This window comes from Cupressus sempervirens, chromosome 5, assembly GCF_028749045.1.
Source record: "Cupressus sempervirens isolate cs-2001-9-10 chromosome 5, ASM2874904v1, whole genome shotgun sequence".
NCBI lineage: Eukaryota > Viridiplantae > Streptophyta > Pinopsida > Cupressales > Cupressaceae > Cupressus > Cupressus sempervirens.
The window spans coordinates 799581864-799599316 of NC_143122.1; the positions used below are offsets into that span (position 1 = coordinate 799581864).

Below are 17453 nucleotides of genomic sequence, written 5' to 3' on the forward strand. Positions count from 1 at the left end.
CAAAAAGACACTAACTTAATCTAACTTATGTCTAAGGGTTACAAAGCTAACCCTAACTAGCATGCTGAAGAACATAAAAAATTCATGAGTGTCAAGTGACACTATAAGAATACAGTTACAAACACTAACATTTACTGATCACGAAAAGATACATTCATACATCTCACAATTAATTTAGTTACAAACAACAAGGTTTCCACAAATGGCGCATAGGGATCAGTTCTATTCCTCCATTAGGTTTCTCGACTAAAATATCCTGCACACTCATTGCACACATTAGTAGTCCCATAAAATCACATGCACATATATATATACATATCAGGAAATCACATAAATCAAAACATACATCTATAACCAGGGTTCCTCTCATCCTATTCAATTCTTAACCATTAAAATCTCTTAAATGAAAGTGTTAATCCTATATTTTACTTAATTCATCAACATACATATACATAAAACATTTAAATGACGAACATCAAATATCTGGAAGTAACTTCACACAGCATGAAATAATATAATATGTTCTAAGCATCAGATAATATCTCGACATCTTGAATCGTGAGTATCAAAATAATAGTAAGGTATCACTATGCTATGATGGGTCAGGGCGAGGCCTCACATCCTCCCCCACTAGGCATGAACTTCCTCCTGGAGTTCATCAAAAGATAAGGGTACTGAGATCGCATTCGTGCCACATCCTCCCCTAAAGCTGTAACCTCATCATAGTAATCCCACTGGACCCTAACGTGGTCCAGCTCTTGACCTCAAAGTGCTAGGGTCTATCGGGCCATAATATGGATAGGCTCCAGTGCTAATTGGCCGACCAACTCCACCTATAGCCTCAATCACTGTAGCCTGATGCTTAGTCTGGCGGTTGTCTACTACTGCAAAAACTCTATGGGACCTACCCATGTCTCCAACTATCTGCTCTGAAAAAGCCCCTCTCTGGTCCCACTGGATGACTGGCCCTGTGGACACTCTCTAGCTATGTGACCCATGCCACCACAAGTGTAGCATGGTCCTCGGGTATAAGATCATGTATCCTATGATCCAGACTATTGTGGGCCTCCTGACCTGCTAGACCCACTGTATCCACCCCTAGAAGACTGTTGAGTCTACACTGACTGTGACTATGGGGTATGTACTTTCTAATCCTACTGTAACTACCACTGCTTGGGCTTGGAGCCCTAGTAACCCTGTGAGAGTTCCTGCTGCTGCTACTAAGACTATTGGCCCTTAGAGAACCCTGGTGTATAGTTTTGATTCCCTTTCCAAGGGGGTTTCTGTCGGGTAGAGTTTTAGTTCTGAGACCGATCTCGTAAATTCCTGTCTACCTCAAGTATCCTCTGCAACTAGTGCTATCTCCACTACCTGTCTGAAGGTGGTAGGGAAGGCCATCCAAACTGGGCCCTAAAGTGAGAAATTCATACCCATGATAAAGCGATGCACCTGTAGTTTTTCATCCTTCATGTATTCCACATAAGGAAGGAGCTCGAGAAACCTTCTCTCGTACTGAGCCACTATAAGACCTCTTTGATAAAGAGAATGAAACTCCTCTATCTATTTCTGTCAGAAATGCTCTGACAAGTACCTCTCTCGAAATCTCTCCAAGAATGATTCTCATGTGAGGGTATCCATCCTCACTCCTCCTATAGTCTCCTCGTAATGCCACTAGTTGGAGGCATCTCCTCTCAATTGATGGACTGCTAGACGTGCCTTTAGATTACTCCCATAAGGGCATAATCCAAAGCGCCGATGTAGGCTCTGCAACCATGCCTCTGCTACTGTTCCCTTAGTGGAACCGGTAAAGAATGGTGGTCCAAGTCAAATCAATTCCCTAATGTCATCTCCTATATGCCTAGGAGGTCTGTCAAGTGGGGGTCCTCTCTGGTGTATTGACTCACCTTCATTCTCACCCTGACCCTCTATCTGTCTCGACGGGGGACTCTTAGTCCTCTCTCTACCTCTAGGCCCACCTCCTTTGGGTCCCTCTGCTTCCACTACTGGAATCTGCTGACCTCGCTGAACTACAGGTACTATCCTCTACTGAACTACACTGATCAATGTCCAAAGTACATTCAAAATGTCCTGGTTTGGGTTAGGTGGTGGTGGAGGTGGTCCATCCTCCTGTCCCGCTCTACCACCTCTCACCCTACGAACTCTGCCTCGTTGGTTGCTTCGAGTAATAGGAGGCATCCTACACAATTTAATGTTTATTTTTAAATTTTTAGAAGTGTAAGGGTTTAAGGTTCCTAGTGTTGAAACACGAGCTCTAATAAGATTTAACGTGGAAACCCAATAAGGGAAAAACCACCAAGTAACTAGTCACCAATTTTCACTCTTTTGAAGTGAGCCCTGTTAGGAGCCAACCCTGTTAAAGGTTACAATACACACCGTTAGGTGTGACCTTGTTAGAGGATTTAATCACCTTCTTAGGAGTGGCCTGGTTAGAGGTCTTTAGAACAATTCAACTAAACTGTCACCTTGTTAGAGGATTTACAAAATGGCTATTAAACCAACTCTATAAAGAGATTCTAGATTCACTGTTACAATGATTAGAAAGAAACAATGAAGTGACCTGAATGATATGCAACTTATCTTTTTCTAATTACAAATCTCTGTTCTGCTTTATTGGATCCTTACTTATCGAATACAAATTTGCAGCTCCTCCAGGATATCTAATCCTTCATCAGAATTTGCTTAATATTCACTTATTCCATCTTCATTCATTCACATTCACTCTTCAATTCACAACTTGAACATCTATATATATACCTTTCAGATTATCAAGTTGGCTCAAATATAACTTACAACAACTAAAAAAATCATTACATCAATCGGCTACACTTATTGCACGAAACAATTGAAGTTAATATCAAAACAATAAAATCCTTCATTGGCCAACCCAGCTCGGTAACCACTGCTCCAGAATGGTTTTCTAGTGTTAACCAAGTGAATCTTGGTAAACATTGCAAACCCTGCAAAAATCCTTTGGAGATCGAGTGAACTCGATTAACACTGACCTTCCTTTGCTGACCTTGTGAGCTCGGTAGAAGCTAACTTTCTGTCACATTATCTTTGATGACCGAGTGAGCTTAGTAGACATTGAATTTTCTTCGTTAACCTTGGGAGCTCGGTTAACACTAACTTTCTACTACAAAATCCTTTGATGCCCAAGTGAGTTCAGTAGACATTGACTTTTCTTTGTTAACCTTGGAAGCTTGGTTAACACTAACTTTCTGCTACAAAATCCTTTGATGCCTGAGTGAGCTCGGTAGACATTGACTTTTCTTTGTTAACCTTTGGAGCTCGGTTAACACTAACTTTCTGCTACAAAATATTTTGATGCTCGAGTGAGCTCGGTAAGAATTGACTTTACTGTGTAATGTTCAGGAACATTCAGTAGACACTGTAAATTGCTTTGCTAATCATTTGAGCTCGGTAGACTTTGTCTGATGACTGATATGAAATTTGTGTAACATCAAAGACAATACACAATTAACAATTGTATCCAACATTTATATCCAACAATTCATTAAAACACCTTAAGAAAAATGATAATTTATGAAGTTTAGGTATTATGATTAGAATTAGGATTATAATGGTTAGGGATAAGGTTCATGTATTAGAATTAGGACATCATCTAGACTTATAGTTTGCATTAAAAAATAGATAATATTTAAGATTCAAACTATAATCATAAATAATTTAATCAAATCATAATTCTATCTCTAAGCTTTCATTCTAATTGTAACCCTAACACCATCTATTATATATCCTTTAAACAATAGGACCATAATAAATATCAGAAACCTAAGTATAATTCTAACTAAAACCATAATCCTAGGTAAGTTCACTAACATTAAAGTCATAATCATTATAATAATCTTAAGCTTAGCCATCATGAAAACCATAAACATAACAAAATTGTAAACCATAACCTTTCCATAATCTTAACTTTGTTTGATCTTGAGATGAACATATAATCCACAATGAGAATACAATCCCCTAGTGTCACAAAATAAGTGTACATGAAAGCAATTAGCTAGGTGGCTCTTGTTTTAAGAAAAGAAACCTTGAACTAACCTATATAGTTTTTTGGAGTATTATATTATGATTAGTCTTAAATTCAGTATTTAATGTTCAATTTGGTTTAAGTGTTTAACTTTATTTATTTAATTGATATGATTTTAAAAATATGTGCATTTATATAGTTGATATTTTAGATTTAAATTTTATTAAATAGTAATTTTGTCACTTTTTATGTTGTTTAAACATATATGCAAATTATATTTGATGGACCCGCCGCCACCCCCTCCCCCTCCAACACCCCTACCTCTGCCCCCTCCATCTCCACCTCTACCTCCACCTCCACCTCCACCCCCACCTCCACAACCCACCATAGATGAGCTCCGTGAGAGCATGAGGCGTAACCTTAATGACCTCATGCGTGATATAGAGGCTATCTGATGTAAACCCACCCCCCTCCTCACCTACTATGTCTTGCATATAGCATGCAAGGTACCATTCACTCCATACATCATTTAGATTGTGGAGGCAAAGCATACGTGCCTTCTATTGTAATGGCTTATCATATAGAGAGGTTCATAACCTCAATATAGGTAAAGGGAATTTTAAAAGTTATTTTTTAAACCCTATGATGGGTGAGGAAATTAATGAGAAGAAGCGTCACATTTCCATTAGGTGGTGTACACATCCACATATAGCAACACATTTTTGGGAGCGGTGGTGGATGATATTTGACCATCCACCACACACTAATCATGAGGTGCCAATGTACGTCCTTAGGAAGCTATGGGCTGAGTTTGAATTGGGTTTGAAACCCAATTATTTTGATATGAAAGCATTTTAGGGGGTTGGTGGAGGGATGCCTTAGGATAGGCCTAGGGAAAAGTTGAGTGATAGAATGAGAAACTGTAGGCGAGCTCAGCCCCTTATACCTCTTCCTACGCCTGTTGTGCCAGCTCCTCACCATCAGTGAGTAGTTTCATTTGCTCTTACCCATTTGAGTGCCCTTTCCTATAATTTAGTAAAGTAGTGGATGCATATGACACATGTTCCTCTGCTTGGACATATTTGTACTAGCTGTGGAGGCATATGCACAGGCCCCCAAAGTGATGTTGATGCAGCACATGATGACCATTATGCTAAGATTGCTTATTTTGATGATGATGTATATGTTGCTAATGGTGATGGTAGTGATGAGATTGATGTGTCATCATTTGTTGACCTCATGCAACAAGGAGAGCCTAGAGAGAGTCAAGAGCAGTAGGTAAAATTTTAATTTTGATTTAAATATAAAGTACACATAATTATTTACTTTCTACATACATGTGTAATTGTATTAACCATATTAATTTGTACTTTTGAAATAACCGAGGATGGATGATATTGTTCCTCCTAGGAGGCAGTATAGTCTTTTCGAGACATATAGACATTGGAATCCTTCATACGGTATGCACTTTGAATTACACTATAAAAATGCACATTCAAACTCAAATTTAATAACATGTGCTCATATGTTCTTTTTATCTAATTTTGTAGGGATTGTCCACAACTACACAGTTTGATGTTAGGATAGGTCCTACTCTAGTTAACACTAAGGCACAGCCTCAAATACATATGGTATGAAATTTTGACTAAAGATAAATAATTTGTACTATTTTTATGTATGTACATTGTTATTAACTTATAATCTGAACAATTCTGATTCACATGTATATATTTTATGTGTTTTGATTTTATGAACAGGAGCCATATCGTACTCATCCATATAGGCCTCGATATAGTCTATTTTTGACTCCATCTTATGATCATCATGATAGCATATCTGTAGACACATATGTGATATTGGCTACTACTTAGGTATGATATATATACATGTTAAATTTATAGTGTATAAAAAATGTAGTGTACAAATTATGTACTTTTTAGTTTGTGTACTTTGTAATTATTCATGTATATATAATTTTGACTAAACGTTTATGTATCCATAATTTTAGGACTATGTCACCATGAGTGTTGTTGAGAGCACGGGACTTAGCCAGATGGAGGTACCTACATCATCCTTTGAGGTCAATATTTTAATTTATGTACATAATGTATAGTTCATTATGCTCTAAAATCAAAATTTAAAAATGTATGTATTGTAAATTATAGGACCTCACCACTACTACATTTGGTAGTTCTCACAGTGCGCCTCCTCCCATTACTAAGGGACACCCATCTCATATTTAATTTATTTGCAATCTAGATTTTGAAACCCATTTCAATTAAGCATGTACATGTTGAGACATGCCTCATGTTACACAAGGTGATCCATCTACCTCACAGGGTGTCCCACATGATGAGACAGCTCATATTACAGATGATGATCCATTTGAGTCCTCTTCACATGGAGTAAAGAGGACATTCAATCAGATAGATTAGGTCTTTTTGGCACCTGTAGATTATGTTTTTATGATGTATATTGTTTAGTTTGATACATTTTGTATTAGGATAGTTAAACCTGTATTATATATGTATTTTTTAACTTCATAGATCATGTTATGATGTATGTTAGACGATGTACTATTTTTTTATGACTTCTTATCATGCTTATGTATGTAGTATATATTATTATGTTTCATCATATTTTAAGTATTCAAACCATTTTCTTTATTCCAACATATTTTATTCATGAACATATGATACATTTTGTAAGTATATATGCTAGATGAACAATAATTTTAACTATAAATAGAGCATTAGTAATGATATAAAAAAGATTATTGGATAAATATCACATCAAATTTATGCATTGAGATTCATACAAATAAAATTGACCGACTATTAAAAAAATATTTTTCATCCTAAAAATTCAAATTTATAAAATTTAGGTAAAGATTGAAGACCTAGGACTATTATAATGTCTTTGGACATTAGGACCTAGTAGGACTCCCTAAGTCCTATTAACACACATATGAATTGGAGTACCTAGAAATGTATCATAAGGAGTCCTTATGTGTTTTATGTTAACGTAAGACTAATTATTACGTACTAAAACATGTTAAGACCTATTAGAACCTATAGCACATATTAGGACCGAGTAAGAATCTCTAGGTCCCCTAAATACAAATATGGATCTAAGTACCTAGAAATGTATCATAAGGGGCTCTTATATGTCATTTGGTACTGTAAGAATCATTATTACCTAATAAGACCTATTATATCCTAATAATACATATTAAGACTTATTAGAACCTATAAAAATTATTATGACCTATTAGGACTCCTATGTCCCCTTAAGACACACATGTATGGATAACATACCTAACAATGTATCATAAGTGATCTTAATGTGTTGTTTGGTAATGTAAGACTCATTATTACCTAAAAATACCTATTATGTGCTAGTAAACATATCAATACCTATTATAACCTATAACAGACATAATGAACTAGTAGGACTCCCTAGGTCCCCTTAACATATATATGGATAAAAATACCTAAAAATGTATCATAAGAGGTCCTTATGTGTCATTTGGTAATGTAAGACTCATTATTACCTAATAAGGTCATTTCACCCTACGAAGATATGTTAAGACCTATTATTTAACCTATAACACACATTATGACTCGGTAGGACTCCCTATCTCCCCTTAAGACCCGTTAGGAACCCTTATAATCCATCAAAACCTCTTAGAAACTTCTTGGAAACCTCTTGGACTCTCTCATTCTCTTCACACTTCCCTCCCTCTCACTTAACATGGTTAAACATACATGTCAATTATCAACATAACAATAACATATAATCAATGCAATGAGTAATGATCTTTAAATTATCATGTACAAGTGACTTGTTTTTAATATTACAATCAATAGTAATTTGAAACTTCAAACAAACATTAATTTAAACATGCTTGAAAGTAAAAGTAATGGAAAAAAATAGGAGGTCCTTACTTAAATTGACAATCAATTTATAATTTATCAAGTGCATACCTTTAACTCTCAAATAGAAGTAAACTCTAATTTTTAAATTATTTTGTACAACATATTTCACAATATATGTAAGACAATGTCAATGATATATTTATAGAAGTGAACTCAAAATATAAAATTGGTTCAACACATCTCTTCAAACGAGGTCCTGTAAAATAAAATTGTAAAACAAAAACACATGTTAATAAACACATAAATTAGTATGAGGTATCTGAACTATGTAAATATATGTGTAATTTGTATGTACTTACTATGTGAAATTGCATAAGATGTTGATGTTTGATCCACTTTAACGTTTAAATTTGCATAAATTGTAATTGAGACCTGAATAAGAGGTATATATAAGTTCTCTAAATTGGTATTGACAACACAAACATACATTTAATTAAATTATATAAGTACATATTGTAAGAATTTGGTATAGCTCTGATACCATGTAAGAATCTGCCTTAGGGAAGAATTCATCCCAGACCAAGGAGCTCAAATGCAAGCACAAAATAGACCAGAGTATGATCAGAATAATTGTATAGTATTCAACACAATGTAATTCTATGTACAAGTACACTAGGAGTGCCTATATATAAAAGCCTCTAAGATGCATCTAGAATGCCTCAGAATCAGCTACATGATAATTCATACAACCAGGAACATGTCTACCATATATGGGTTATCCTCCATTAAGTACGAAAGTAAGTACGATGATGAGAGGATAATCCTACAATGGTGTGAAATGCAAATCAATATTGTAGAAAACATGTGCTAAATTAGGAGTGTGAATAATTGTGTTGTCTACATGACAACTCAGTGAATGATTTTAGCTCCTGTGTTGTAGACAACATGTGCATAATTAGAGTTGTGTACTTCTGTGTTGTCTACATGATAACTCAAGAAGGTGCGCAAACTCCTAAGTGTCTCATAAAAACTTACATGTGTTTGATTTAAATGTAGTCATCCCACTGTACCATTTGCATCCTCTCTCTTTTGCAATGCATCTATGATTGTCTCATGCTTATCCATTGAAATTGTCCATAATACCTTATTGGAGGGTCTCCCTTTGTATCTTTCTAATTTGATATTTGTTGCCACAACCAAATGAGAATAGTGTAAAATCTTCTTTTCTGTTAGGTAGTCTTCAAATGCTGGCAAACCATTTCTTCTTGTTAGGTATCTACGTAACTAGGTGCTAGGTACAATGATAGATCCAATTGGATACTCAAAACCATCATCATCTACTTGATGACATGTCAATTTTTTCTTAGGTTCCACACATCTAGCTAGCCAATACTTAGTATGTTCATCGTTATCACTAGGGACAATAACAACATAAACATGTCCTACAAGATAAGATAAATTACATAAACACTTTAATCACATGAGTACATATGCAGATTATATAAATTGAAGCATGAGATCACAACAAAATCTAATTAAATTATGCATACCAGGTTGTATGAGGTCTGAAATATGACATAGTCTTCTGATGAAAAAGTAACATTATGGCCTTCATTTACTGTATCATCTTGAAAATGTGTGTCAGTAGGTGCTAATGATTTTTGCTGCCAATCTTCAACCCATTTTGTATTCTTGCATTCTTCCCATTCACCTGCAATACAAAACTGATAGAAATAAACAAGTTTTCTAGTCCATATAGTCCAAGTGTTAGAATCTAAACTCCTAAATGAATGCCATTTAGCTGACCCACTAATTGTATCACAATCATATCTTGAAAGGATATTCTTCTCTTCAACTAGGTAGAAGAAACGTTTGATTGTAGAGTTCTCACTTGATCCTGTGTATAAATATTTGCTACACCATTCAATAATCTCATGTGCATTTTTGAATTTGGTTTTTTCATCAAATTTTAATTGCTCTCTACTAAGGGCTCTCTTCACACATACACCAACACCATCATGTTCTCCTTTACCATGTCTAGTCTCAAAAAAACTCCACACATGTTGGATATTAGTTTGCTTATGTGTCCTACTCAACCAATAGAACATTCTCGCATTCTTGAATTATCCTGTACAATTATTGACCATATCTAATGTTGTGTCATTTGAATTTGTCTCTCTTTTAAATTATCATAAAAGACCTTGAAACAATATTGGACAAACTTAGATGAATGAAGTTTATTATCACTCATATTGAAATGGTACTCTCTCAATATTTTTTAATCCTCCTTAGTGCTATCAGGTGCATGCCTATAAACTATATGAACATAAATTGTAACTTGCACTAAATTGTAATATTGTGGTTGTATCTCATCTTGTGGTGCAAGTGTGTAGTTCTTTGCAAAATCAACAACTAAAAGTATAGTACCAATTGGAAATGTATTCTTACATATGTGAAATTTTCCATCAAGCCATCTAGCATATTGAAAGTGTTTAATATATTTTGGTATGATCACACTCTTAAACTCATCCATAAATGCATGACAACTAACTTTATCTGTAACTAGATCACACCTTCTTCCAGTCTTCTCATCTTTCAATAGATATTCAATAGTTTTGACTCTTTTTACATACACTAATTATTGTCCAAAAGTAGTCAAAGCATTTTCATGCAAACATTCATCTAACAAAGAAAGATTGTTGCACATATCACATGTACCAGAAAGACATGCATTGGAAAGAAAGTATTGATCATTAGGTGACTTACAAAACAAACCTGATATGAAATCCTTTATAGTTTGAGGTAGTATTTTTATACCACATTCCTGCAACATTTCTTTACTATGCATGGTACCATGTATAGATCAAAATACATCAAAATTGTAACGAAATTGAACATGGGTTTTACAAAAACATGTGATTATTTCCTTGTTAATCCTTACATACCATGGCTTACACTTTTCAAAAGATCTTTGACTAATGGTAGTAGTTAATACCTTACCATCTACGAATTTTTTAAACAATTCAGTTTGAGTCATGTCCAAAAGGTGTTTAGGATGTGGATCATGTATTTTTGACCCAACTCTCAATTTAAGAACATCTCTTGAATTAGGTGATACTCTTGTATTATCATGCCAAAAAATTTCAACCAAACTTTTGACTTCACTAGTAAGTTTCATATCACATCTCAGGAGTCTACCACTAGAAGTCCACAAAATATTTGTTGGATCACATTCAAAGTTAACCCTTCTCTTTATAGCTCTTTCTAAAGTCTTACAATTGACATTAAGATATCCACTTGTGTTGCTAATCAATCTTTTGTCAATTGCTGATTTGTTAACTAAAGCTATTGTTATTGCTTGTCGTTCCACATTCTTATACTTTATAGAAACTTCTCTTTCCAATAATGTCAAAGTCACTAGCAACAGTGGATACAAATTGTTTTAAAGACTCATTTTTATTTTTTGGTTTTGCATACATTCCTAACCTTCTCATTACTTTTTGCATTTTAGACATTTTAATTAGTTGCAACATCAATTGACATTGAAACCCAAATTTTTTATTATTAAAAAATGTCTATATAATTTGTTCGTATGTGTCCTAATTTGACTCCATGAAACTTATCCCTCAATATTATCTAACACATCATTAGGAAAATGAAAATTATGTTCCGACACTTTACTATCATTCTAATATATTTTTTAGTAGTTGGTGTTTCTATGTCTACATTCATGCAATTTTTGTTTTCAACTAATATTTTATTTTCATTGGTATTTGGGATTTCAATTTCAATTTCAAATTTTCTTGGTATTTCTTTTGGAGTGTGCATTTCAATTGAAGTTTGTTGTGTCGACAAATTATTCTCATGAAGAAAATGTAAATTGTTTAAATCATAACCTGCTTCAAAAAAATCACCAATTTCATCACGAGAAAAAACTTGAGGGTTTGGAGACACACCTATATTGAATGTTTGATTAAAATGTGCACTTGAATTTCCTTGCATTGGGTTCTCTTCTTTGGCCTCTTCATCTATTGTGGTATCCTCAATGTCTTTCTCCTTTGAAACATTGTTCAAGTCTTTAATTCTTTGTCTTCTCTCTCGTTGACATTGTGCTTCATTCTCTTTATTTGTTGCAATCTCCTCATCTTTCAAAATTTTTGTTTTCTTCGTTCTTCGTTGTTTTGATCCCATGTTTGCATCTATTTTGAATTTGAATCAATAGCTTGCAAATTGCAGAAGAGGACAAGAAAATAGAATAAGTGTGACAAAAGTCACTATTGCAGATCAAAACTTTTATTCAATCATTTTAATCATTGAAAGTTGGCCTGTGGGGCAGCTTTTGGGGCCCAACAGGTACATTAGAAATGGGTACCCAATTTTTAAGCAATTGGGTACCCGTTTTATAAAAAATCGAGTAACGGTTATTAGTAATCGGGTACCCGATTTTGGAATTACAAATTGGGTGCCCGATTTGTGAGAGATGAGCGAGAATTTGGAATTGCCGCGCATTTTTTTATCGAGTTTTGCCTTCAGGAAAGACATGGCATAGGCTTGGTCCCACCAAGCCATGCCTTTGTGAACCATTTTTTTCTAAGGCATTTAATCAATAATTTCAGAGATTGTCGTAATTTTTATAGCATTGTCCCCATTGAATTTTTTAATGAAACAAAAACTCATTATAGGTCTTATTGTTCTGATTTCAAAAATGTAAATTTTATACTGTTATTAGTTTATTTGCTATTTTTCTATTATTTATTAATCAAAACTGTCTCTTATATGTTAAAAAATGACATTCACTAAAACTTTAATAACTTTTTTATTTTATAATTTTTCTTAAATTAATTTATATGTCATCAATCCACATATAATTCTTTTGAGGTTAAATTTTTTTTTGAAAAAAGTATAATTTTGATCAAATTATGGTGTCTGTATATGAGAGGTTTTAAAATTTGTCTTTATAGCCAATTAATAATTATTAATAAAAAAAATTATTGCATAACAAATTAAGAAAAAATATTGTCATCAATCTTAGGTGTATTAGGTAACTCCCTTTAAAAGGATTTACAAAAATTCATTTATTTGTGGTATGGTCCTGAAATAGGCATTTTGAAAAAGTGGTTTTTAAAGATCCATACTAAAAAAAAATCTATCATATGGGTACATAAATAAATTACATATTCAAAAACTAGATTCTGAATACTAAAAATTTTATTTCTAAATTTTTTTATATTCATTCTCTAAATGCCTCAAACTTTGACATCAATTGGCAAAAAATTTCAAAAACAGGAAAAACACTTCCACTTTTTGGTCAAAAGTGAGACCCAACTTCTTGCACTTACCCATGATAAAAACTTTAATTAAACAACAAGGATAGTCAACACACTACTCATTGACTCCAAATACTTGATGTAAAGCTCTTTAAACTAACACCAAAATCATGTTATGTGAAATAATTCAACATTGACAATGTAGTAATAGCATTTGCAGTAAGGGTGGGGGCCCTAGCCTGGTTGGCTAAATCTTCCCTGTTGCAGGGGGTTGGTCACGGGTTCTAGTCTCCCCCGTCTCCATGGAGGGCATGTTGTGCCAGTGCTACCCCCGATTCCTACAGTCTAAATTAAAAATTAAAAAAATAGCATTTGCAGTATACTAACATCATAAAAACATATAAATAATGAAAGGAAACATAGATGAACACACACAAACTAAGAAAGGCAATGCCACCTTTGCAAACTCATAACTAGAGGTAAACTCCAATAAGAGTGATCTAAATGCTCCTAATTCAACAATAATCCAATAAAGTACAATGTAGAAAAGACATCTCACACACACACACACACACAATGAAAGATCAGTGCCACCTTTGTGAACTCATAAATAGAGGTAAACTCCAAAAAGAGTGATTGAAATGCTCATCATTTCATAGTAACCCAATCAAGTATAGTGTAGAACAAACAATAATCTGGCTGCTTTTTTCTATTGTTTTCCTTAAAAATCTGGTCAAAAAGAAACCTGCTTTAGTTGATCTATTGAAAAAATTTCTAAATAACCTATGAAATGAAACAATATTTTACGCAAATTAAAATGTCGTCAAGAACTAAGAAGAAACTTATCATTATTACTTACATTAAGGTAATGAAACTATACAAGTATAGTTTGCTTAAAATAAGCAATAACTCTCCCTAGTGTCTTCAAAAGAAAGTGGAAGGACATAGTAAAATAACTTTGCTAGGGTAAAACTTGATGTTATGAATCCTTTAAATATAATGTAGTCAGCTATAGTATGTTACCCATTTATTGCTCTCTTAGTGGAAGGATGCAATGACTCCTCGGCTGTCTCATGTCGTCTAAGGATCTCAGGGAACATTGGTTGGGAAGGACCTGTATCATCCATTAAATCTACATTGGAAGTTTCTAAAGGATAGGCTTGTATATAGTCCAATTCTGTAAAGCAATCTGAATTTAACTTATGTGTTTGGGTTCAACAAGCTTACCAAATTGGCTTGGATTGATGTTTTCATTTGTTCATAATTGGTTTCCACTTGGGGGGTGCGAGTTTCTTCCTCAGATATTCCTTCCACTTGTGGGGTGTGACTTTCATCCTCAGATATTCCTGCATGCAGGAGTCATCTTATTAGATTGTTGTATTTCTCTATTCACATTCGAAGTTTGTAAAGGATAGGCTTGTATATAACCCAATTCTGTAAAACAATCTGAACTTTACTTCTGTTTTTGGGTTCAGTGAGCTTTTCCCAATTGGCTTGGATTAATGTTTTCATTTTGTCCAAAATCTGAACTTAACTTATGTTTTCATTTTGTCCAAAATCTGAGCACATCAGGGATCAGACGACAATTGTTCAGACAGGAAAATAATGAAATGGATGGAACGGACATCAGGGATCAGATGACGATTTGGAAGGAACACCAGATCTTTTATTCTAGTGTATTTGTGGTTCCCAAGAAAAAAGAATATTTATACGAATTTCTAGAAAAAATCAAAATACTCCAGCAAAAAGAAAGAAAATTGATTGGCCCTTAAAATATAAAATGTCTAAAAGCTAAAATCTAGAAATGAGTAAGAGAGATTACTTTTTTCTGTCTGATCCTGCGTTTTCTATTTGTGGCAATGCCAGGGGTATTTTTTAAGCCATTGTTTATATCGCTCGTGAGAAATTTCTCTACAGACTTCACCCAAATTGACAAGCCTTTTACTACGCCTAATGAGGTTGAACACTATGTGTATTGGGATCCTCGGGATTCGACTTTATAAAGAAAATAATGATGCGTGATCAGTCTATTAATAGAAATTTAAAATCATCTTCGCAGCACTTCTCTTAGCTAAAATACACGATACTTTTAACCAGTGCACAGTACCAATATGGGGTCTTCATGTTGAACCTCCCCTTGTTGGTTTGTATCATGCAAAATATCATTAGTGTTCAGTACATTTGGTTCGCTTGAAATCTCTCCAGCTGCAAGTGGAAGAGTCTCAAAATACTACTTAATAGAAAATGTCTTTTAAAATTTAAAACTTGTCTTGCATGAAAAGTCGTCAAAATTTTCATAACAGTAGGCTGAGGTTCGCTATCCCTAATGGAAGGCTGAATGCTCTGTGCATCAGGCTGCAGCTTCATAAAATAAATAACAATGCACAATACACATATTAAAAATCATCTTCCCTGCTCTTCTCTTAACTATAACATATTATGCAAAGTTAATGCACAATACTGACATTGGGCCTTTAGTTTGAGCTTCCCCATGTTGCTCTGTGTCATGCATAAGTTCATTAGTGTTAAATGCATCTAGCTCCTTTTCCCCAGCTGCAAGGGATATATTGTCAAACACTATATAATTGACAATGTCTATTATAATAGTTCTTATCTGAAAAAGATTTGTTATTAACAAAACCTTTCTGCTTCTCCATATTGAAACTCAACATAGGAGGTAGAGGTTCACTAAGCCTAACAGAAGGCTGAATGCTAAACAAAATAACAATGCAACATCAGACTACTTGCAAAAATTTAAAATCATCTTCCCTGCTTTTCTCATTTCCGTGATACTTTATTATGCTAATCAATGCACAATAGCAATATAGGGCATTCATGTTGAGCACGCCGTGTCATTACTTTCATATACATTTTGTTCATTCACAATATCCATGTCTGCAAGTGGACGAGTGCTAAAAACTATTTAATAATGAATTTCTATTATGATAAAACTTTGTTTGCCTAAAAAAGCGGTGAACATAACATAACCTTGTTGCTGCTCTGTATTAAAAATCAACTCGGGAGGCAGAGGTTCGCTACACCCAACGGAAGACTGAACGTTCTTTGCATCTGGTTCCAGCTTCAGAAAGAAAATTAACAATGCACAGTCAGTCTGATTACAAAATAAAAAACCACCTTCCTTGGTCTTCTCCTAGCTACAATACATTATACTGTTAATTGATGCACAATACGGATATAGGGCCATCAGGTTGAGCCTCCCCTTGTTGATCTACATCAAGCAGTTCTTCATTGTTGAATGCATTTTGTTCATTCATAGTTTCCCCATCTGCAAGTCAAAGAGTGTCAAACACTATTCAATATGTAATGTTTTATATAATAAAAGATTTCTTGTCTCACAAAACGTTGCAAATAGCATAAACTATCTGCTCATTCAAATCAGGAGATGAAATGCAGAATTGTGCATAATTCCTACCTTCATCAGACCAGCAACATCTTTCCCTTAGTGCATTGTATGGCAGTGTGATGTCTCTGACATCAGCTACACGAAAGAAGAGAGAACCATTTATGATTATTTAGAGCAAAAAACATGTATGACACATCCCTCCAGGATGCTCTACATTGAACACTGTCTTAAATGGTTTTGGCCTTAGATTAAACAATGGTTTTTAAAATTGTGCTCTAAATGGTTTTATTTGGACTAAACAGTGGTTTTGCAAGTTGTGCCCTAAGCTGTTTCTGGGTTTATTTTAACAATGATTTTATGAATTATGTCCTAGGTGGCTTATGCGTGAAATGATTTGTGATTTTGAAATATTCTTATTTCTAATGATGTTTAATAATGAATTTCATTTGATATCAAGATGTTGTTTATGATGAATCAAATCAAGTAGATTTAATTATTATTTCACATTATATATGTCATAAATCTACCATAATATGATACCAAACTGACTATTGTTGTGTGACAAGTGGGTGCAGGATTGATGCAGCTTCCAAAGGAAGTGGAGGAGGTATCATCTGGAAAGAGGGAAAAAACATGCTAATGACACCTAGAGGGGTTGAAACTTCTGAGGAAGGATAAGTATCATTGGATATGATTGGTCTCCTGGTTAGATTGGATGACGGGTAAGATTATGAAATTGTCGTGTGCACCTTTACCTTGGTTATGGACCACCATAGAGTTATATCAACATCCTTGGCTTGCACCATCTAGGATTGTGTTAGCTATATCTAACTTATAGGGGATGCATAACAATGATGTTTACTCCTAATATTTTAAGAAAACATTTAATGGGAAATAATCTAAAATGTGTATGCATGTGTGATTTGATG

At 34.2% G+C, this 17453-nt stretch overlaps 1 long non-coding RNA gene across 1 annotated transcript; it reads right to left on the reverse strand.

The window, feature by feature from the left end:
• Positions 1-16073: 16073 nt before the first annotated feature.
• On the reverse strand, positions 16074-16751 carry LOC149558345 (uncharacterized). The gene is made up of 2 exons (XR_016352461.1): positions 16594-16751; positions 16074-16446 (listed from the first exon to the last, which is right to left on the reverse strand). It is a non-coding gene; the product is annotated as an uncharacterized LOC149558345 (long non-coding RNA).
• Positions 16752-17453: the final 702 nt, after the last annotated feature.